Genomic DNA, 24213 nt, shown 5'->3' with positions numbered 1-24213 from the left:
TCAGACACCTGTTTTGGAAGCGATCCAGTCCCGGAAGGCAGTCACTCTAGTATAGATACCAGGCTTATTGGGTTGGCCGCATTCATCTCCCCAGCTCACTATTCCACAAGGTACCTGATATCTCTAGCATCTGGGCTAACCAGTGGTCCTCCAGAGTCAACCTAAGGAGAAAGAGGAAAGTAGTAAACAGTGACTCAGTTCACTGAGATGAATTTTCTATTTTTCGCACCTAAGGGTTTAATAAACCCATACATTTTCAAGACTTTGATGTATTTGAAAGCAGAAGAGGTTCCCTTGATCCATGTCACTTATCTGTATAATGGGGGAGCTCTGATACCTAGAAAATTGGCTTAGGCTCAGGATTCAGTCCACAGAGATTGAGGAATCCACCCATTTGGAAAACAGTACTCTTCACTTAGCTGGTACATCTGACAAAAACAACTCCCTGTTAGCCTTCCTATACAGTTTGATTCTATCAATGTGACATTATCTCCCCCAGAAAGGTGAAGAGTCTATGACTGAAAAAAATCATGAGCATTAAAGTCAAACACTTGAGTTTAAATCTCAAATCTTGACCTTCAAAACAGCCTAAGGACCTTTACTTATTTGTAAATACTTTTAATAGTACCTATCTCAGCTGATTATTTTGAAGATCATGTAAGATGGTGAATGTAGATGCTTAGCACAGAGCCTGGCACAAAGCAGAACTTAGTAAATAAATATATAAAAACACAATTTCAAATTATATGTCTTCTGTGAACTCCAGAGGGCTGCTTCTTTATACAGGCAATAAGAACAAGCTACTGGCTGATCATTTCTCAGCCAGTATGTTCTCAAGTTATTGACCACCTATTAATCCTTTGGCTATCTATAAAGTTCTAAATTAACATATCATCTCATTATTTAATGCAACCTTTGTGACAAAGCAGAAATATAGGTTTCATTTTCTCCATTTTGGCAATAAGAAAACTGAATTTCAGAGAAATTTATTAAATTACCTGAGGTCACCTCAGGGACAGAACTTAAATTTGAAATCAGAGGTACCTAACTCAGAAAGCAATGTATTTATCCCTCAATTATGCAACTTGCTTTGTGTATTTTTTTATGTCCATGTAAAATACATTAGTTCATATCAATAATAGATAAATTTGAAATTTTTTTTTTGTAATTTGGAACAGAATTAACCAATATATATTTACTGATATTCTTATATGTGGTAGGAAATATTAAAAAGACTATAAACACAGGGGCCTTGCCCTCAAAGAGCCTACATTCTGCTTATAGGAATAAGATGTACCATAAGAAGCTATTTGAAAAAATATCATTTTCATAATTGAGACCCAGGCTTATATGGAGGCAGAGAAGAAGGAGGAGATTAAGATTAAGAAATAGAAGGTGCCAAAGAGAAAAATGTTTAGATCAATTCAAGAGATAGGGAAAAATTGGTCTGAGAATAAGTAAAGTAATTAAAGCAAAAAGGTAGCAGTGTATCAAACAGCATTACAAGCTGAGAAATAATGTGATGACAATAATGATGTCAAATAAATTACACTTGTTGTCTTGACATCTTGCCCGGCCTAATCATAAATTCCCCTTTTGAGTGACCACACCAGTCAGCCCTACCCTAAAAATGACCATAACTACCAAGGCATGTACTGCCATGTGGTCTGGGTGACAAGAGCCACCCTCAGCTTCCCCAAATGGCCCTTGATGCTTAAAGCTGCCAATCCCCAGCATCCACAGGAAAGCTGCACTCTTCTCACTCTGAGTAACAATCAAGTTGAGAGCCCGGGACTCATAGTCTTCTGCCCCTCTCCACTGACCCTCCCAGGAGCCTAGGTTAGGTAAGCCCCAGGCCCCTCTGCTGCCCTCATTCTCCAATGTTTTCACTGTATTGTTTCCGTGCATTTTTAGCATCCATGAATTAGCCACCAACAATTCTGTGAATCCTGCCTGCCTACACTGCCCAAGTCATCTTCCAGGTCCTTTGACCTAATAAAGCTGTTCCTTCATGCACTCTCAACTGTCTGCTGTTCTGTGTGCAACTCAGGACCCAAAGAATTTCTACATAACAACTAAAACAATGACCAGAAAGTATCAGGTATAGAAAATTAGTGTCTGTTCCACTAACACTAATTAACTCACAAGCAATTGGTGAATAGGAAAGTAATGTCAATATAAGATGGAAAACTGTGTTGGCTTACATGTATTTTCTCTTAGAAAAGGTGTATGACTTTCCTAGAAAAGAGTAAGAATAAGAGGAGTAGAATTATAATCTTCAGAAGAAAAGGGAAAAGCCCTCAATTCAACCAATAGACAGGCATAAGAAGACTTTTGTGCTCTGATTTAAGAAAATGTTAAGAGTGCCCTTGACTCTTCCCCCAGAGATACACCATCAGCCTTGCGTAGCTCTTGGGTCATGGAACGCAGCACTTCCTCCTGTGCTAGGACTAGACATCCACGTGTGTGTATCATCTCAGTCCCAGCGAGCCAGTGTGTTCACTCTCTTGTTTCTGTGCATTTTTAGCATCCATGAATTAGCCACCAACAGTTCTGTGAATCCTGCCTGCCTACACTGCCCAAGCCATCTTTCAAGATACTAATTAAAGCTTCTACTTATTCTCTGGTTAAAAGTTGCACAGCCTTGAGGGAACTGCCAGGTTTTCTCTAACCCTATTTTTTTTTATAAGCCCTGTTATTTTTAGTGAGCTGTTCAGTGAGAAGGAAAACAGGAAGTTTTTGAAGGAACATATGATATAATAGAAATTTCTAAAATTAGAAGTAAAATGCTTAATAAGGTGGCAATTGTGATGATCAAGAAATGAAGTAATGAGGGAATAGATTAGGATATTACAGGAAGGAATGGAGAAATAGAGATAAATCTGAAAGCCATAATAAAGAGGGAAAATATTCTAAGACTTAATTTATTGCAAATGAATGAAAGGTAAGAGTGAATGAAGATCTAGAATAGTGAAGGCAATAACAGAAATTAGACACTTGAAAATAAAAACCATTTACCATTTCATAATGACGGTTGAGTTTGAATTGGCGCATATTAAGATTTTAGTCTCATACTAACAGCTTAAACCATCTAAATGAAATGACTTTGAAGTAGGTGAAAATTTCAGGCTAAATTTGGGCAAGAGGTTAAATGTGGAGCTGTAGATTTGGATGTCATTAATGTAAACACTGAGTTCAAAGAAAAGATGACTTCTTTGAGTGATTAAATAGCAGAGAAAATTTTTATATGAGACCTAGGTCAAGTTTCTAGAGAGGGAGAGAAATGTGAATGAAAGGAGGGACCAGAAATGAGTGGCTGTAGAGGAAGGAAATCAGCATATTTTGGGATCTTATACAAGGAAGGATCATGTTTCAAGAAGAAGGAGATAGCAACATACCACTGAGATAGAAAAGAGTAGGAGAACCAAGTAAAGATTTTTGCATATAAGTTTATTGATGACTTTTGAGATTTTAAAATGTATGTGGTTAGTCAAGTGAGAAAAACTGACACTAGAGATAAAAGGGGTGAAAAATGGTCTGGTTCTCTCCAGAGATAAGGAAGGATGATATAAAAATGTCCTAGGGTTAAATTTGGCTCCTTGTCTTTACTCCTCTGATTTTTTTAAAGGATATTTACCTCTAATACTGTCATTGAAATGGCATTTTAGAATAGGAGACATACATTCCAATGAAACTGTATGATATATGGCATTTGCTTCAAAATTAACTTATCTTTTCACAGGAGAAAGAATTAGTGGGATGGCATTAAGGGATGTATGGATGAACTAAGATTGGTCATGATGTGATAATTGTTTAAGCTGGGTGATTGTTACATGAAGGATCATTATACTGTTCCTTCTAATATTGTATACATTTAAAATTTTCTGTAATAAGAAATAAAAAACTGAAGGGATGTATAGCTGTTCCTCTGAAAGTTAGGAAAGAAATTACTATAAATAGAGGCTGGGATATTTGAAGGAAGATCATAAATAAGGGTCATAAATGTGAAAACATGATTTTTTCAATAGTTTTATCAACCTGAACAACCTGTAATGGGACAAATTTGCTTTGTTCAATGTCTTCCTCCAGGAACAATAAGGGCCTCAGAACAGAAACAGGAACACAATGAAGTGAGACCAACCTTGACCATTTGCAGGGAGGTATGGTGAAAGGTCAGCTGGGTGAAAGACTTTAATGTAGCATGGAGAAATGCTGAAGTGACTGGCCCTGAGGTAGAGTTGGAAAGGAATTCTGGCAAAGCCAGAAGTGGATTATGTTGTAGTGTTTATGTGAGAGAATAAAAGAAAAACATGTAAAGTTTTAAAAAAATCTAAGAAAAAGATAGCATGTTATGAATTCCAATTGCAAAGCATGTATATTACAAGGAATTTCAAACAGCAATATGGGGCCTTAGAGAGCACATTAAATCTGGGCGTGTCCAATCACAAAATAAAAATTAAACAAGTATTGATTGCGTACCCCAGTGCTCACTTATTGGCCAACTCCAAGATTTTATAAGCAAAGTGGATAAAGATATAGAGGTCTTGACTATCCTATCTGCCAAAGACAAAATGTTGACAGCACCAGCCTATAGACTGGAAAGCAAAATAAGGTTCTAAAGAGTATTTATGTTGCAGACCAAGATGGAGTAGATTTACTTCTCCCTCCCCTCTTTACCACACCCTCCTGCTGATACAGCTAAAATCCCTGAACATTAGAAAAAAAAAATTAATAAGACTGAAAGGTATGAAGAAGAAAGCAGATGGGATAGGGACTTCAGGACTGGAGAAATAACACAGCAGGAAGTTCTCTGAGTTTTCTCTTTGCCTCATTTATCCCAGACTTGGAGAGCTGAAGAAGCTGGCAATCTGGAAATGCCAAAGGATGTAGTCAAAAAAGAAGCTGTGGTAGACTGAGTTATGTACCACAACAAAAAGGCACATTCTTTGTCTTAATCCACATTTCTGTGCGTGTGAACCCACTTGTAAATAGGATCCATTGAAGATGTGTTATCAGTTAAGGTATGGACTCATTTGTGCATGGGATCTACCAAAATTCTATTTAGATGTGACCCAATGAATCAGAGTGGGGCCTAATCTGTATTATTGGAGCCCTTCATAAGAAAAAGAAATTTAGATGCAGAGAGTCAGAGAAAACCACATAGGAGGAAACCAGGGCCATTTCCATGTGAAAGAGACTGACATCACCAGAATACTACTGACCCAGGGAGAAAGCATGAGCTTGTAGATGCCTTGATTTGGGACTATTGGCCTCTAAAACCATGAGCCATTTGTGTTGCTCAAGTCAACTCATTGTTTGGTATTTGTCATAGCAGCCTGGGATACTAAAACAGAACTCTCAAGAGAAGCCTACTCTGTCCAAAGAACCAAGAAGGGGGAAACCTAGCAAGACAGAAAACTTTTAGACAATAACCTCTCTACTCCAGCCAAACACAGAAAAAACTGCAGCCCCACCCCATCCCCATCCTCATCAGCAAGGACCAATTAGGGGCCTAGATTTCCACCCTTACCAGGCTGTAACAAGACACAATCTCCCTGCAGACTGCAGTCAGGTAAGGCTGACTGGAAAGCTGTACTTTCATCCCTCCTGAGCAGAAACTAAAGCCCTTACCCATTGCCCCTCTGATATCAGTGGCTATTCGGGGGGAGCTGGACTATCACTCCTTTCCAGTAGTAATGAGGCTCTCCTCTCCCTCCCCTCTGGGATGGTATCAGAGAAGACCTAAAGCAGAGTCAGGATTCTCACTACCAACCAATGATAATGAGACTACTACCCCATGGTGTTAGTGGAGGCCATGAGAGAGTAGTAGCAAGGTACTCCTATGCCTCCAAGCAAGGGTAGTACTGGGGAAGCCTAGTGGGAAGTTAAATTCCACCTCTACTCAGCACTATCAAGATACTATTCCCCAGCTGGTGTCAAAGGAGGATGAGCGGGGAACCTGGTCTTTCACTTCCACCTCACAGTAATGAAGTGGCACCCATAACCCCATGAGAGTGCAGTCTGCTTAAAACAGAAGATTTAAATATTTAAATAATATCCTGAGCCTCAAAACATAATACCAAAATGCCCAGGATACATTTGAAAATCACTTGTCATAGCAGAACCAGGAGAATTTCAACCTGAGTGAGAAAAAACAATCAAAAGACACTAACAATGAGCTAATATGTTTTGAAACCATCTGCCAAAGATTTTAAAGCATTTATCATAATTACTACCATGTTTGAAACATTTACTACCATGCTTGAAACAAATGGAAAAAATTGAAAGTTTTAACAACAAAATAGATATAAAGAGAACCAAATGGAAATCTTAGAACTAAAAATACAATAACAAAAGTATAAAACTCACTGGATGGACACAACTGTATAATGGAGATGAGAGAACTTAAAAATACAATGATAGAAATTATTCCATCTGAACAATAGACAGAAAATTGAGTGGGGGATAAAAACAGAAGTTCAGGGACCTGCGATACTGTAACAAAAGATCTAACATTCCTGTCATTGGAGGCTCAGAAGGAGAGGGAAAGACAGTGGGGCAGAAAAAGTATTCAAAAATAATGACTAAAAATTTCCCAAGTTTGACAAAAGACATAAACCTACAGATCCAAAAACACGAGAAAACTCCACAGAGGATAAACCTAAAAAATTCATGCCGTAATGCACCATAATAAAGTTTCTGAAAGCTAAAGACAAAAAAAAAAAATCTTGAATGCAGGAAGAGAAAAATGACACTTCACCTATAGGGGAAAAACAATTTGAATGACCCCAGATTTATCTTCAGAAGCCAGATATGCCAGAAGGAGTGGCACAACAAGTTTTAAGTGCTAAAAGAATAGAAACCTGACTTCTATATCTGGCAAAATTACCCTTCAGAAACCAAGGGGAAATATAGACTTTTGTAGACAAAGAACTTCTAAGAGAATTTTTCACCAGCAAAATTATCTTAAAAATGGCTAATGGAGATGATAAAAGAAGAAATTCTAGAAAATCTGTGAAAAAATGAACAGAAAGAGAGATTCCAAACAGAGTCGAGAGATCACTCTGTGGGCATTCTTATGTGCAATATAAATAACCCTTTTTAAGTTTTCATGCATTTTAATAGCTAAAAGTAAATACCTGAAACAATGAAACCGCAACCCAATATCCTTGACTCTTGAAGACAATTGTATAGCAATGGAGCTTACAAGAGGTGACAGTGTGATTGCAAAAGCCTTGCGGATCACACTCCCTTTATTCAGTGTATGGATGGATGGATAGAAAAATGGGAACAAAAAACTAAATGAGCAGGCGGGGCAAGATGGCTGAGTGGTGAGGAGCAGAATTTCGTCTCTCCCCTAGAGCAGCTGGCAATTACCCAAGAACTATATGAAACAGTGTTTTTGGTGTCTCCAGTAACCAGTCACACGTTGGACACAAGTTTGGAATTGGAGGAAAAGCTGAGATTGCAGCGAACATTGTAAGTTCCCTGGACCAGGGGTCTGGCGCCCCTCCCCACCCAGACCTCACAGACTGTCTTGCTGCTGGCTCCCTGAAGGGGGGGGGGGCAAAAAACAGCAATCTGCTGAGGACAAGAAGGGAGGCTCAACCCAGCCTCAACTGCAGAATTAATTAACAAATTAATTAACAAACTTTGGGAGCTGGGGTGCTAAAGAAGGGCTGGGCTGTGAGAAGTGGGGGCACCTAAAAGCAGGCACCCATTCCCAGACTCCAAAAAAGCCATTTTTTTTCCCCTACATTTTGTCCCTTCTGGCTTCTCACTGATCCCTTATCTTTTTGCATTTCAGTAGCCCCCAGCAGGGGTGGAACTGAAGCGGTTGGAGAGTAATTATCAGACAATAGCCCAAAGCATATCTTTAAATGCTCTATTCTGACACTGACAAAACTTCCAGGCTGGGGAAAGACTTTTAAAAGAGACTCTTTTTTATTTTTTATTTTTTTTTTCTTTTGTCTTTTTCTTGATCTCTTTTCTACTTTTTTTTTTTTTAAATCCAAAAGTAATATATGTGGTTATTTTCTATCGGAAAGCCCAGGTTGAGGAACTAGGCTGGGCTTCGGGGGAGACAGAGTACCCACAGTGTCTTTGAGTTCCATATTCACTACTGAAGGCCTCCACCCCCATCTTTAATTGGCAACTCGGGCTGACCAAGGAATCTACCTGGAGAGGCCCCAAAGAGGAGAGGGGAGAAGGGAATAGTGCCCCTGAGAGACAACTGGAGTCCTGAGGATTGGGAGAGTGGAGGGAGGTCCAGCTCAACTGGCAGTCCTCCTTCTGGGAATTCAGACCCCAGGGGCTGGAATTCAGATTCCAGCTTCAGTCAGCCACGCCCCTGACAGTATCAGAGTCACCAGGAGAACTAAAGTCTCCACACCTCCTTACACTGGTGGGGGAGCTGCGGGCTGGCCAGCGCCACCTGCAGGACAGGGGAGGAAAAGCACCAATTCTAAAGGCCTATTCGGAGGGTCTCATTCTCAGGAAAACTCCATACCCTCCCAATGAGACCTGGGCCTCACTAGACTAGGAAAATCTGACTAGAGTCGACCATATCTGAGGAGACCCACTCACAGAAAGGTTACATAGAGGCAGAGCAAGAAACAGAAAAAACAAGAGGGGAAAAATTCTGATCAACTAAATAGAACCTAAGTTAGAGGTCTAGAATAAGTTGAACTGAATAACGGAGGCCAGAAAACAAAGCCAACCAACAAGAAAACTACTAGGTAAAAGACAGAAAACAAGCTCCAAAATAAACTAATCAAGAAAATCAGATGCCTAGACAATTTAAGATAACAAGCCATACCAGGAAACACGAAAACATGGACCAGCCAAAGGAACAAACTAATAGCTCAGCTGAGACACAGGAGTGGAGGCAACTAATGCTAAATAAATTTGATGAAATGAAGGAAGATATAGCAAAAGAGCTGAAGGATATAAAGAAGACACTGGCTGACCATAAAGAATTCATAAACTTAAAAAAAACAATTGCCAGAACTCATGGGAATAAAGACCACAATGAAGGAGATGAAAAACACAATGGAGGGACACAACAGTAGATTTGAACAGGCAGAAGAAAGGATCAGTGAACTGGAAGACAGGTCATTCGAATTCATATACACAAAAGAACAGATGGTGAAAAAAATGGAAAAATATGAGCAGGGTCTTACGGAGCTGAGTGACAACATGAAATGCACAAATATACGTCTTATGCATATCCCAGAAGGAGAAGAGAGGGGAAAAGGGGCAGAAAGAGTAATAGAAGACATATTCACTGAAAATTTCCCAACTCTTATAAAAGACAGAAAATTAGAGATTCAAGAAGTACAATGTACCCCAAATAGAATAGATCCCAATAGACCTACTCCAAGACACTTACTGGTCAGATTGTCAAATGTCAAAGACAAAGAGAGGATTCTGAAAGCAGCAAGAGAAAAGCAATCCATCACATACAAGGGAAGGTCAAAAAGACGATGTACAGATTTCTCTGCAGAAACCATGGAGGCAAGAAGACAGTGGCATGATATTTTTAAGGTACTGAAAGAGAAAAACTGCCAACCAAGAATTCTATATCCAGCAAAACTTTCCTTCAAAAATGAGGGAGAGATTAAAACATTTTCAGACAAAGAGACACTGAGAGAGTTTGTGAATAAGAGACCAGCACTACAAGAAATACTAAAGGGAGTGCTACAGGCTGATAGGAAAAGACAGGAGAGAGAGAGTTGGAGAAGAGTGCAGAAATGAAGATTATCAGGAAAGGTAAAATGAGAGGAAAAACTAAGATATGACATATAAATTCCAAAAAACAAAATGGTAGTAGAAAGTACTGCCCTTACAGTAATAACACTAAATGTAAATGGATTAAACTCCCCAATAAAAAGACACAGACTGGCAGAATGGATTGAAAAACAGGACCCATCTATATGCTGTCTACAAGAAACTCACTTTAGACACAAGGACAAACATAGACTGAAAGTGAAATGTTGGAAAAAGATATTTCATGCAAACAACAACCAGAAAAAAGCAGGAGTAGCTATATTAATATCAGACAAGTTAAACTTCAAAAGCGAAACAATCAAAAGAGACAAAGAAAGAAACTATATATTAATAAAAGGGTCAATTCATCAAGAAAACATAACAGTCATAAATATTTATGCACCAAACCAGAATGCCCCAAAATTCATGAGGCAAACACTGCGATCACTGAAAGGAGAAATAGATACCTCTACAATAATAGTTGGAGACTTCAATACACCACTCTCATCAATGGATAGAACATCTAGACAGAGGTTCACTAAAGAAACAGAGATGTTGAATTGTATGATAAATGAACTAGACTTGACATATTTATAGAACACTACATCCAACAACAGCAGGATACACTTTTTTTTCAAGTGCTCATGGAACATTCTCTAGGATAGACCACATGTTGGGTCACAAAGCAAGTCTCAACAAATTTAAAAATATTGATATTATACAAAACACTTTCTCAGACCACAATGGAATGAAGTTGGAAATAAATAAAAGGCAGAAGGTCATAAAATTCACAAACATATGGAGGCTAAACAATACCCTCTTAGAAAACCAGTGGGTAAAGGAAGAAATTACAAGAGAAATTAGTAAATACCTCGCGGCAAATGACAATGAAAACACAACTTATCAAAACTTATGGGATGCAGCAAAGGCGGTGCTGAGAGGGAAATTTATTGCCCTAAATGCCTATATTAAAAGAGAAGAGAGAGCAAAAATTGAAGAGTTAACTGGTCACCTGGAGGAATTAGAGAAAGAACAGCAAACTAACCCCAAAGCAAGCAGAATGGAAGAAATAGCAAAGATTAGAGCAGAAATAAATGCAACTGAGAACAGGAAAACAATAGAATCAACAAAACCAGAAGTTGGTTCTTTGAGAAAATCAATAAAATCGATGGACCACTGGCTAGGCAACAAAAAAAAAAAGAGAGAGCAGATGAAAATGAATGCAATCAGAAATGGGAAAGGAAATATAACTACCGACCCTGCAGAAATTAAGGAGATAATGAGAAGAAACTATGAGCAACTATATGCTAATAAACTAGACAACTTAGATGAAATGGACAACTTCCTAGAAAAGCATAAACAACCAACATTAACTCAAGAAGAAATAGATGACCTCAACAAACCAATCACAAGTAAAGAGATTGAGTCAGTCATCAAAAAGCTCCCAAAAAGGAAAAGCCCAGAACCAGATGGTTTCACATGTGAATTCTACCAAGCATTCAAGAATGAATTCGTACCAATCCTGCTCAATCTCTTCAAAAAATTGAAGAAGAGGGAAAGCTACCTAACTCTTTCTATGAAGCCATCATCACCCTAATACCAAAACCAGGCAAAGATACTACAAAAAAAGAAAATTATAGACCAATTTCTTTAATGAATATAAATGCAAAAATCCTCAACAAAATACTCGCAAATCGAATCCAGCAGCACATTAAAAGAATTATACACCACGACCAGGTGGGATTTATTCCAGGTATGCAAGGCTGGTTGAACACAAGAAAATCAATTAATGTAATACACCACATCAATAAATCAAAGCAGAAGAACCACATGATCATCTCGATTGATGCAGAAAAGGCATTTGACAAAATTCAACATCCTTTCCTGATGAAAACACTTCAAAGGATAGGAATAGAAGGGAACTTTTTCAATATGATAAAAGCAATATATGAAAAACCCACAACTAACATCACACTCAATGGGGAGAGACTGAAAGCTTTTCCTCTAAGATCAGGAACAAGACAGGGATGCCCACTATCACCATTGTTATTCAACATTGTGCTGGAAGTTCTAGCTAGAGCAATTAGGCAAGAAAAAGAAATAAAAGGCATCCAAATTGGAGAGGAAGAAGTAAAACTTTCACTGTTTGCAGATGACATGATTCTATATGCAGGAAATCCAGAAAAATCTACAGCAAAGCTACTAGAACTAGTCAATGAATACAGCAAAGTAGCAGGCTACAAGATCAACAAGCAAAAATCTGTAGTGTTCGTATACACAAGTAATGTGCAACAAGAGGAGGAAATCAAGAAAAAAATCCCATTTACAATAGCAACCAAAAGAATCAAGTATTTAGGAATAAACTTAACCAAGGACACAAAAGACCTTTACATAGAAAACTATAAGAAACTGCTAAAAGAAATTGAACAAGACATGAAAAAATGGAAGAACATGCCATGTTTATGGATTGGAAGACTAAATATCGTTAAGATGGCAATTTTACCTAAACTGATTTACAGATTCAATGCAATACCAATTCAAATCCCAACAACTTACTTTACAGAAATAGAAAAACCAATAACTAAATTTATTTGGAAGGGTAAGGTGCCCTGAATAGCCAAAAATGTCTTGAGAAAGAGGAATGAAGTGGGAGGTCTCACACTACCTGACTTTGAAGCATATTACAAAGCTACAGTGCTCAAAACAGCATGGTACTGGCATAAGGACAGATATACTGATCAATGGAATTGAATTGAGTGTTCAGAAGTAGACCCTTACATCTATGGACAACTGATCTTTGATAAGGCAGTGAAGCCGAAGCTACTGGGAAAGAGCAGCCTGTTCAATAAATGGTGTTTGGAGAACTGGATATCCATTTCCAAAAGAATGAAAGAGGATGTCCGTCTCACACCTTATACCAAAATTAACTCAAAGTGGATCAAAGACCTAAACATTAGCACCAAGACCATAAAACTCTTAGAAGAAAATGTAGGGCAATATCTTAAAGATCTTGTGAAAGGAGGTGGTTTCTTAGACCTCACACCCAAGGCACGAGCAACCAAAGAACAAATAGACAAATGGGATCTCCTCAAAATTAAACACTTTTGTACATTAAAGGACTTTGTCAGAAAAGTAAAAAGGCAACCTACACAATGGGAGATGATATTTGGAAACCACATATCAGATAAGGGTTTAATATCCCGAATATATAAAGGAATCCTGCATCTCAATAACAGAAAGACAAACAATCCAATTAAAAAATGGGCAAAAGACATGAACAGACATTTTTCTGAAGAGGAAATACAAATGGCTCAAAAGCATATGAAAAAATGCTCAACTTCACTGGCTATTAAGGAAATGCAAATCAAAACCACAATGAGAAATCATCTCACACCTACCAGAATAGCCATTATCCAAAAAACAGAAAATGACAAGTGCTGGAGAGGATGTGGAGAAAGAGGCACACTTATTCATTGTTGGTGGGAATGTAGAATGGTGCAACCACTCTGGAAGACAGTATGGAGTTTCCTCAGGAAGCTAAATATAGATTTGCCATATGACCCAGCTATTCCATTGCTGGGTATACACTCAGAGGAACTGAAACTTAAGACACAAACAGACATTTGTAAACCAATGTTTATTGCAGCATTATTCACAATTGCCAAGAGATGGAAACAGCCCAAATGTCCATCAAAGGATGAGCGGATAAACAAACTGGTATATACACATGATGGAATATTATGCAGCTGTAAGACAGAACAAAGACATGGATCATGTAATAATGTGGATGAACCTTGAGGACATTATGTTGAGTGAAGTTAGCCACAAACAAAAGGACAGATTCTGTATGGTCTCACTAATATGAACAGACATTAATGAACAAACTTTAGGAGTTAAAAGCTGACAACACAGGTGACCAGGAGATAGAAAGAGGGCAGAGATCAGCCATTTGAAGCTGAAGGACTACAGAATGTTTAGGATTGATTGCATAGATCCAGAAATAGATAGCATAATACTGTGTGATGGTAGCACGGTATTGGAAGTACACTGAACAAAGATGTCTGTGAGTAAAGCTGAAAGAGGTGGGATAGGAGAATGTATGACACCAGAGGTAAAGATAGATGATAAAGACTGGGACTGTATAACGTGGCAAAAACTGGAGTGGCCAATGACTGTTACTAAATATACAAATATAAAAATGTTTTTGCATGTGGGAAAGCAAATGAATGTCAACCATGTAGAAATTTGAAAAAGGGATGGTATTCAGGAAAAAACATAATCAAAGCAAACTGGAGTCTATGGTCAACAGTAACATTGTAATATACCGCCATTAAATGTAACAAAGGCAATATGCCAATGCTAAATGTATATGAGAGGGGGATATAGGGGAGTAATATGGGATTCTTGGTAGTGGTGTTATTTGCTGTCCTTAGTAGTATATCGTATTGTATGACATGTTATTTTTCTTTTTATCATTTTTTCTTGTTCCTGAAAAACAAACAAACAATTTTTCTTGTAGTAATCAGTATGTTCAAGTGCTGATTGTGGTGATAAATGTACAACTTTATGATGATACCATGAACAACTGATTGTACACTGTGGATAAATGTATGGTATGTGAATATAATTCTATAAAATTGTAGGAAAACATATATATAGGAGTAAAACGGTTGGAGAAAACATGGTGAGAGGGATGATGCCTCACCAATATGGACTAACTACAATGTGTAAACTCAGAATTGAATCTTAGAACATAGACTAACGTGGACACAATAATTGTAATAGTCCCTAGATTGTAAGCTCTTACAGCAGTTAACTCTATCCCTGAATTGTAAGGCCTATCTCTAAACTTTGAGATGCTGATCCCCTAGCATATGACCTGATTGGTCTCTGGAACAATGCATATCTCTGAGACACCTGAAACTCAGAGCTGGAGCTTGGCAGATATGAATGTCAGTGTTAGTGCATACAGCCCCTGTCAAAAAAAAAAAAAAAAAGCTGAAAAAGAGCCCAGACTTCAATTAGTGATATGAATGGAGCAGGTCTGGTTAAGACCAGGGCAAGCCAGGCCAAAGGATAAAGGTTGAAACTGATTGTGTTTTAAAACTTCAACTTTCATATGAGACCAAGGGAATAGATATCTATTTGGTACAGGATCTAAATTTTCTAAATGGTACAACTATACAGTCGATTTGTTCAAACACCACAATTGCATGGAACTTTGAATAGGTAGTGAGATACGGTAGGTTAGTATAGGCTGGAGTGAAATAGTGACACATCCTAGAGTAATTTGGGCAGATAATAAAAAATATATTTACAGCCTCCCCCTCCCCAGCCCCGAGGATCTGGGGGAAGGTGCGGATGTGTTGGACATCCTCACCTGGACTGGTGTTGATGTTGTCACAAACATTGGGACTGACAGTTGGATGTGCTGAGCCCTCGAGCATGGGACTTGCCCTTATGAAGCTCATGACCACAAAGGAGAGTCTAAACTTGTATGTAATGGTGCCTAAGAGTCTCCCCCTGAGTACCTCTTTGTTGCTCAGATGTGGCCCTCTCTCTCTCAAACTGAGCCATCTCCACAGGTGAACTCGCTGCCCTCCCCCCTATGTGGGACCCGACTCCCAGGGGTGTAAATCTTCCTGGCAAAGCAGAGTATGACTCCCGGGGATGAATGTGGACCCGGCATCGTGGGACTGAGAGTATCTTCTTGACCAAAAGGGGGATGCAAAATGAAACGAAATAGTTTCAGTGGCTGAGAGATTCCAAATGGAGTCGAGAGGTCACTCTGGTGGACATTCTTATGCACTATATAGATAACACCTCTTAGGCTTTAATGTATTGGAATAGCTAGAAGTAAATACCTGAAACTACCAAACTCCAACCCAGCAGTCTGGACTCCCGAAGACAATTATATAATAATGTAGATTACAAGGGGTGACAGTATGATAGTGAAGACCTTGTGGATCACACCCTCTTTATCTAGTATATGGATGAGTGGAGGAATGGGGATAAAAACTAAAGGACAAATGGGGTGGGATGGGGGGATGATTTGGGTGTTCTTTTTTCACTTTTATTTTTTATTCTTGTTCTGGTTCTTTCTGATGTAAGGAAAATGTTCAGAGATAGATTGTGGTGATGAACGCATAACTATGTTATCATACTGCGGACAGTGGATTGTATATCATGGATGATTGTATGGTGTGTGAATGTATTTCAATAAAACTGAATTTAATAAAAAAAAACTAAATGAGCAATAGTGTAGGGGGGTGTTTTGGGTGTTCTTTATTTTATTTTTTATTCTTATTTCACTTTTTCTGGTACAAGGAAAATGTTCAAAAAGCAGATTTGGTGATAAATGCACAACTATATGATGGTACTGTGAACAATTGATTGTATACTTTGGATGATTGCATGGTATGAAAAAAACCTGCAGGCTATAATAAGTTTTGGATGTATAATATAATACTTAGAGGAACCATTAAAAAAATTCTACAAAGCGATACTATAAAAAAACTCAATAGATGAATGAAATATAATTCTAAAAAAAATAGCATATGATTCTATTCACATAAAATTTTGCGAAATGATAGAATTATAGAGATGGTGAACAGAATAGTGATTGCCAGGGGTTAGGGATGGTGGATAGGAAGGAATTGCATGTTTCTATAAAGGGAGATGTTTGTAATGATGTAAAAGTTCTCTACCTTGATTGTGGTGGTTGTTACAAGAACTACACACCCGATAAAATACCATAGAACTATACATATGTATTGCACCAATGTCAATTTACTGGTTTTTATATTTTACTATATTTATGTAAGCTGTAACCATTGGGGAAAACAGGGTGAAGGGTACATGAGACTCCTTTGCACTGCTGTTGCAACTTCTATAAATCTATAATTATTTCAAAACAAAGAGTTAACCAAAATTATGAGGTGTAGTAATAGATAAAACCACTTCCCTGGCATGCATGTCTTTGTCCTTTCAAGGAGCCAGCACATTCTAGGAGTTATGGCATGACTGTAAACTTGAGGTTTGTTGCATATTTCAGTGTCTGTGAGATCCACCTGTACTTGCTGAAGATGATTTTGACTGTCATCTAAAAGGAAAAATAGTCTTTGTGTTTGTAGATATGCATATATTTCATAAATCTGAATTTTCATATATCATTATTAAGATGGTAATACAAAATCTCAGGGTATGTATTTTTGAGATACAGTAATATTTGGAATGATACAGCTCTTCAAGTTTCTTCCCAACTACTTTAAATGAAAAGTTAGATGCCTAAGAAATAAGCTTAAGTTGTTCAAGTAATTTCCATTCCATTGTTAACCTTAGAAGGAAGCTGCAGTAGAGGAGAATGTTGGCTTTATGACTGGGATCTTCACAGTTGGGTATATTAATGCCCTCTAATCTGCTACGTCATTAATTTCTTAGTATAAAGTTCAGTAGCTTAGAGATATATTTACTCTTTCAGTCACTTTATGAAACATCATTACAAAGTAGTAGGAATGCATTTAATAGTAACCTGAGGATTATACATTGTACAAGTTTGATGGATTGTATAATGTGTGAATAACACTGCTTTAAAAAAAAGAGAAAAGTAACTTAAGGCTGGAAGAAATTCTTGTATTTTCCAAATGATTTGTTTCACTAGCAGGGCTTGACTTGACCCAGGTCCATATGATCAACCATCCAACATATTTTGGCACAATAACATCCCCTTCTTTAAATTCTTTAGAATATCAAATTATATTACTACAATTAAATTTCTTTTCAGATGAGTACCATCATTTTGCAGTGCTCCAAATCCTGTCACAAACATCTGATCACCCAAGTGGAAATCATGGGTAGCATCAGGGAGACAAATTCTATGTACTTCATTACTATAAGGAACAGGACTAGAAAGTTCTGCAACTGAAATATCATAGTCATGGATTAGATAGTCATATTTTTCATGGACAATTATCCTCCTGAGGCCACGTTTCATTTTTGGAGGCTTTATTGTTACTCCAAAGGAAGCAGTCCATCTGGCTGGATCCATATACCTGGAGAAAAAAAAGGAAGAGTAATTTCCACTTCACCATGCTACCAACAAAATGTTTTCATATTAAAAAATTTAGTCTGCAGGTGTCAGGGTAAATTTTTCTTTTTAAAAGTATAGTTTCTACATATAGAAACAAACTTTCCAATCTGAGAATCAGGCTCAGGGATCAGATCATAAGTGGAAGTGCCACCCTACCTGCCATTTCACCAGATCTTGGGTCATATGACATTTGTGGACATCAGTGTCTCCACAGGGACATCTGGTAAACACAGTCTATGCAGAATGATAGAAATAAATGTATTCTGTTTATCCCATATTCCTTATCACAAACATGTACATTTCTCTGAAAACCAAGGCCATATAATAATTCAATAACATATTACTATAAATATACCATACGTATTTTGACAATGGGTTGAAAGGGCCTCCATTCCTGGAATAAAAGTCAACATATTCAGTTGTGTAATTTGCTACTTACAAATTTCTTCATACTGAATTATCTTTCTTGCCATATGGAATTTCCCCATTGGGGTCAAATCTATAATCCACTCCTCTCCATCTCTGACAGATTTGCAACAGAGAGACATGGCTCTTTTCCTTGATCTCAAATTCAAAGCCCAAAGATGATTAAAATTCCTACTTTCACTGACAATCTACTGTGTATTTATCATTTGAAAATTTGTCTACATGTATTTTGATGCCATTTCCATTTCTGAACTATAGAACCTCTAAGATTTATTAGTTTCCCATTCTTTGTGATGTATTCATTTTCTTTAATTAATGCTAAATTTACATCTCTAAATTTAATTTCATGAGGTATTTTCCTCCAAAAAATCCTCAATTTATGTTGCTTACCCCCATTCCTTTGTAAGCTTCAGGACTTATGTTCTAAAGCGGTGAGCCTCACTCACAAGCATGTGCCATTAATTAAAGTTGCTCCACAGCGATGGATCCCACCCCATTACAGGCTAGCTTGCCATGGCCATTCACCCTCTTCAACCTCTGTCCCACCAATGATCCTGAGACTCTTGCTTATAGATTTATTCCTTCATATTCCACAGCCTGCAAAAGAAATAATTGATTAGACCTTGTTTTTAAACAACAAAATGTTTTTACCATGTCCCATATTTCTTGTACTTTTTGCACCAATAGTACCAAATATCTTCTCTTGGTCTTACCTTTCTTTAAACTCTAATGCTTCATTTTGTTAAACACTCTTCATCACTTAAGATTTAATTCAGTTGTTACCTCCTCTGGGTGCCCATTCCAACAATTCTCCTGATGCTAAACTTGTCTGGTAATGTCCTTCTTAATGCTTCCCTAATAATAATAATAATAATACATGTGTTCACAGATAAGAAGACATACATATGTATTTGAATGCATGCATATGAACGTTTGTATATGCTATTGTAAATAGAACTTTTTTTATTTCTTCCCCTCGTTGCACATTACTTATGTATAAGAACACTACAGACTTTTGTGTGTTGACCTTGTAGCCTGCCACTTTGCTGTATTCATTGATTAGCTCTAATAGCTTTGCTGTAGATGTTTCTGGATTTTCTACATATGGAATCATGCCATCTGCAAACAGTGAAAGTTTTACTTCTTCCTCTCCAATTTGGATGCCTTCTATTTCTCTTTTTTTGCCTGATTGCTCTAGCTAGCACTTCCAGCACAATGTTGAATAACAATGGTGACAGTGGGCATCCCTGTCTTATTCCTGACCTTAGAGTGAAAGCTTTCAGTCTCTCCCCATTCAGTACAATGTTACCCATGGGTTTTTCATATATTGCCTTTATCCTATTGAGAAAATTCCCTTCTATTTCTATGTTTTGAAGTGTTTTCATCAAGAAAGGATGATGAATTTTATCAAATGCCTTTTCTGCATTGATCAAGATGATTATGTGCTGCTTTTGCTTTGATTTATTGATATGGTGTATTACATCAATTGATTTTCTTGTGTTGAATCAGCCTTGCATACCTGGAATAAACCTCACTTGGTCATGGTGTATAATTCTTTTAACATGCTGCTGGATTCAATTTGCAAGTATTTTGTTGATGATTTTTGCATCTATATTCATTAAAGAGATTGGTCTATAATTTTCTTTTTTTGTAGTATCTTTGTCTGATTTTGGTATTAGGGTGATACTGCCTACATAGAATGAGTTGGGTAGCTTTCCCACCTCTTGAATTTTTTTGAAGCGTTTGAGCATGATTGGTATTAATTCTTTCTTGAATGCTTGGTGGAATTCACATGTGTAAACATCTGGTCCTGGGCTTTTCATTTTGGGCAGCTTTTTCATGACTGACTCAATCTCTTTCCTTGTGATTGGTTTGTTGAGTTCGTCTATTTCTTCTCGGGTCAACGTTGGTTGTTTATGCTTTTGTAGGAAGTTGTCCACTTTGTGTATAAGTTGTCCAGTTTATTAGCATATAATTGCTCATAATATCCTCTCATTATTTCCTTTATTTCTCTGTCTTTTTTTTTTTTTTTTTTTTTGGTTAGCCTATTTAGGGGTCCATCAATTTTGTTGATTTCTGGTTTTCTTGATTCTCTCTATTGATTTCCTGTTCTCAGTTTCATTTATTTCTGCTCTAATCTTTATTTCTTTCCTTGTGTTTGCTTTGGAGTAAGTTTGCTTTTCTTTCTCAAGTTCCTCCAGGTGGACAGTTAATTCCTCAATTTCTGCTCTCTCTTCTCTTTTAATATAGGCATTTAGGGCAACAAATTTCCCTCTTAGCACCACCTTTGCTGCATCCCATAAGTTAACTGATTCCTCTTTTAATTTTTTCCTTTAGTTACTGGTTTTCTAAGAGTGTGTTGTTTAGTCTCCACATATTTGAGAATTTTACAACCTTCTGCATGTTATTTTTTCCCAGCTTCATTCCATTATGCTCCAAGATAGTGCTTTTTATAATATCAATGTTTTTAAATTTGTTCAGTCTTGCTTTGTGACCCGTCATATGGTCTATCCTGGAGAACATTCCATGAGCACTTGAGAAAAATGTGTATCCTGCTGTTGTTGGGTGTAGTGTTCTATAAATGTCTGTCAAGTCTCGTTCATTTATCATACAATTGAACATCGCTGTTTCCTTGTTGATCTTCTGTCTAGATACTCTATCCATTGATGAGAGTGGTGTATTGAAATCTCCAACTATTATTGTGGAGTTATGTACTTCTCCTTTCAGTGTTTTCAGGGCTTGCCTCATGAATTGGTGCATGAATATTTATGATTATTATGTTTTCGTGTTGAATTGACCCTTTTATTTATGTCTGGTTCTGAACCTACAGAATAGTTTCTGCCAAATTTCAAAGGGCAGTTAAGACTGAAAAGAGAAGCAGGCCACTCCATACAGCAAAACAGTAACAGTTTATTAGGGAATTTACAGACTGGATAGTGGTTCTGGGTGACCACATTAATTCCTGGCATTTAGTCAGTTTAGCTAGCTACTTTTCTGTCATTTTCTCCCATTTGCTACAAATTAAAAATAAAGTTGATAAAAAGCAGTATTGACAATGAATTCATTCTCGGAATATTTTTCTGTTAGCTTTGATACTAATTAAATGATATTATGTTATCATGGGTAAATTTACCATTCTAGGAGTGCTCAGGAATGACTATGGTTTATTATTTCTGGTGGGTATGGTAGGAACAAGTTCACAGGAATGTAGTTATCTTAGGTTATCTGTTTTTTTAATTCCTTTGCTGGGTTATAGTCTGTATATTTTCTTGGGGTAGAGTAGGAATATGTAGGAAGTAATATAGTTATTTTAGGTTATTTGTTTTTTTCTTATTTCTTTGTTCTGGTTTTGTAATTCTAGAATGTTTGTTATTCTAGGATATTTGTTTTTTCTTATTTCTTATTTTGTGGTTTTGTTTGAAATGGTTTTTTATTGTCTTTTTTTTATTTTTTGAGAAAGTTAATTTAAAAAAAAGAAACAATGAAAAAAATATGCAGAGCCCCCCTGAGGAGCTGGAGGAAAATGCACAGGTTTGGGCTTCCTCACCTGGATGGTTGTTGATGCTCTCACAAACACTGATGACTGGCGGGTTGGTGTGCCACACCCTCTATTATGGGACTTGTCTTTAAGTAGCCAGTTACTGCAAAGGAGAAGATAGGAGTGTTTATAATTGTGCCTAAGATTCTCCCCCTGAATCCCTCTTTGTTGCTCAGATGTGGCCCTCTCTCTCTGACTAAGCCACCTTGGTGGGTGATCTCATTGCCCTGCCCCGCTACGTGGACCTGACTCCCAGGGGTGTAAATTTCCCTGGCAATGCAGGATGACTCCTGGGAATGAATCCAGACACGGCATCATGGGATTGAGAACCTCTTCTTGACCAAAAGGGGGATGTGAAATGAAACAAAATAAAGCTTCAGTGGCTGAGAGAATTCAAATGGAGTCAAGAGGTCACTCTGCTGGACATTCTTACGCACTATATAGATAACAAGTTTTAGGTTTTAATGTATTGTAATAGCCAGAATTAAATACCTGAAACTATCAAACCCCTTGACCCTTGAAGACAATTGTATGAAAGTGTAGCTTGCAACGGGAGACAGGGTGATTTGTGTGGATGGATAAGTAGAAAAATGGGGGCAAAAAACTAAAGGATAAATAGGACTAGGGGGTACAATTTGGATGCTCCTTTTTTACTATTTTTTTTAAAATTCTTATTGTCACTTTTTCTGGTACAAGGAAAATGTTAAAAAATAGATCAGGTGAACAATGAACAGCTATATGATGGTAATATGATCAATTGATTGTATATTTTGGATGATTGTATGGTGTGTGAATAAATCTTATTTAAAAAATAACAGAGAGATAACCACAGGCTCACTTCTAAAGGACCTGAGTTTTGCAGCTAATATTTACCTCTGAGCTACATAAATCCTTTCTGCATGAGATTCCCTCAACCTCTCCCAGTTGTTCAGCCTCCAAAAAATGTTACTAAAAAACGTTGATCAATCTGGTTTTGTTTGATTGATAATGTAGCTGTTCCCTTGTAGCTAAGCAAACTCAAAAGCTACAGAAAATGAAATAGTAAATCTGAGTTGGGTAAGGGGTTTGAAGATGATGCTTTTTTTTTTTTTTAAATTTCTTGAGTAGTGTCAGTGACATACATGCACTTCCTAATTCAAGTGCTCTACTTCTCTTGATCATGAAGACAGGGATGAAGTTGTGTTTTTTTCTGGGAGGGAGAACTAGTTGTTGAATAAGAATAAATAGAATTCTAAGTCCAGTTTTTCCTTACCAGCTCTGTGACTCAGGACAAATCAATTAAACTCTTGAGTTTCTACATCTGTCAATTAGGGGCAAGATAGCCATTCTCTCTAAAGCACATGGTTGATTGTGAGACCCAGAATGAGATCACAGAGATGAAATCTTGTTGCAAACTGCAGAGCATTTCACAATAAATAATCCCCATTTATCAAAATTAAGGGAATAGGAAGTGAAGATATTACCATACTGGTCCCTGCCACATCATTGCCACATCCCTGGCTCTGCAGGGAACATTGTCACAAACAGTGGTGGCATCATCACTAAATGACTCTCCCCTGCTGAAGGCTCTGGGGACTCTACTTGGTATCCTCCCTTGTTCTTTGATATTCCCATTGGGCTGTAGCCAGGGAAACAATATCTTCCCCTCCCCAACCTCTTCCATGCACAATCCTCCCTGGAGTAGGATTCCAAACACCTGTTCCTAGAATGGCAACTACTGCAATATAAAAAGGTTTCTCCAGGAGGATGTTATATTTTTTTATGTGCAAACGTGGCTAAGAAGGTCAAAACCTGACTCTTCTCTTGATCCCTGAATGCTTGCTGTTCATCTGTTTCAAAAGAAAGATGTGTACAACAGACGTAAGCAAAATTGTGGTGGATGTGGGGGCGAGGGGGTGGGAATGCAGGGAGGGAAGGGCTTCTCTCAACTAATCACAGAACATACCAGATGAAGAAAATGAATTTGTAAATGTTGGAAACACGACAAAGTATCAAAAGTACAAAATTGTTATGTAGAATTGCAAAACATGAGGTAGAAGTTCTACTTGTTCGGCAATAGTTTTTTTCAAGACCAAAAAGTAAAACAAAGGTGGCCAGTAAAAGTGTTGATATAGATCTACATGTATTAAAAGGAAAAATATCAATTATATATTTTAATGGAAAAACATTTCAGAATAATGTGCACTCTATGTTCCAGTTTTTGTAAACAATAAATCTCCATATGTTTGTATGTAGAAAAATGGGTAGAAGGGGATTCAACAAATTATTAATAGTAAAATGTGGAATGGCAGAAAGGAATGAGAAACTTTTGTTTTTGTTTAAATGTTTTTGAAGCAGATTTTTTTAAAACAATAAAATGTGCCTAGCTTTTGAATTAAATGAAAAGAGAAAG

At 37.4% G+C, this 24213-nt stretch overlaps 1 pseudogene; it reads right to left on the bottom strand.

Annotated features, from left to right (window-relative positions):
* The window catches only part of LOC119530294, a 38765-nt pseudogene continuing 14552 nt past the window's right edge, over nucleotides 1-24213 (bottom strand).

This window comes from Choloepus didactylus, chromosome 3 (genome assembly GCF_015220235.1).
Source record: "Choloepus didactylus isolate mChoDid1 chromosome 3, mChoDid1.pri, whole genome shotgun sequence".
In the NCBI taxonomy this organism is placed as follows: domain Eukaryota; kingdom Metazoa; phylum Chordata; class Mammalia; order Pilosa; family Megalonychidae; genus Choloepus; species Choloepus didactylus.
Note: the sequence above shows the minus strand (reverse complement) of the source record. Positions and strands in the feature narration are given on the sequence as shown.